We start from the raw sequence: 1,001 nt of genomic DNA, 5'->3' as shown, positions 1-1,001 counted from the left end.
TTCTCTTCTATTTATAGATAAATTTAAAACTTCTTCTATGATTAATCAGGATATGTTTTCAATTGAATTTGAAATTAGTTCTAGCATTTGGTGTGTGTGTCAATCACAATACTCTATTTGTTGCATAAAATTTCCCACGTTCAATGGTGATTTTTTATGTAAACGTTCATAATTTGTCTTTACTGTTGAGTAATCGATCTTGGCACCATTGATTACTCATACGCGTTTACCTGTGTTCTGCAATTGGAGCCCGGCAATGGATCTCTACAAAGAAGTCGAATTAATGAATTGAACTTCATTTTAGTACTTCGATTATGTAATTTAACAGAGATCACCATGAAATGAACATTGAGATCTTTATGTTACAATCTCGGTTCTTCACAGGTTCAAATTCTATGAACGGGAGTGTATCAAGAAATTGTCTCCATAGGCTTACCAAGAACGCTGCATATTATGTACAATCATCACTCATTTCTCTACAACGTTATCGTTAACCTTTAAATTCCTATCTTGATGACTATTGCTCATCCGAAAGTCAATCAATATCAGCATGCACATAATCAATAAACACAAAGTTCTTCTGGATTTCATAAGCAAAGTAAGCTAGGCCTGCGCTTAAAATTGCAACTGCCCCCAAAATAACCCGTATTTGCACGTCTGGAGGAATCCCTGCTGTTGCAGAGCAAATAACAGCTGCTCCAATCAAGAACTTCTGCAGTGTCTGGAATGTTGTGAAAGCTTGCTTACATGATGAACATTTCAGCGTGTGCTGCTCATACCTATCCAACATCTGCGGAAAAAGACAAATTTTACAAAAAAAAAAAAAAAGAAAGAAAGAAAAAAAAGGCAATTAGCAACGAATGCAAATCATTTAATCTATGCAATACAGAAATTTAGAAACAAGTGAAACATGAAAGCTAAGAAACAAACTTTGCACAAAAAAAAAAAAAAGGAGAAGAAGAAAAAACACTAAGAAAAAGTTGATTATGTGATATATATAT

The sequence above is a fragment of the Olea europaea genome, chromosome 4 (genome assembly GCF_002742605.1).
Source record: "Olea europaea var. sylvestris chromosome 4, O_europaea_v1, whole genome shotgun sequence".
Classification (NCBI taxonomy): Eukaryota; Viridiplantae; Streptophyta; class Magnoliopsida; order Lamiales; family Oleaceae; genus Olea; species Olea europaea.
The sequence above is the reverse complement of the archived record's forward strand: the minus strand, read 5'-3'. Positions refer to the sequence as shown.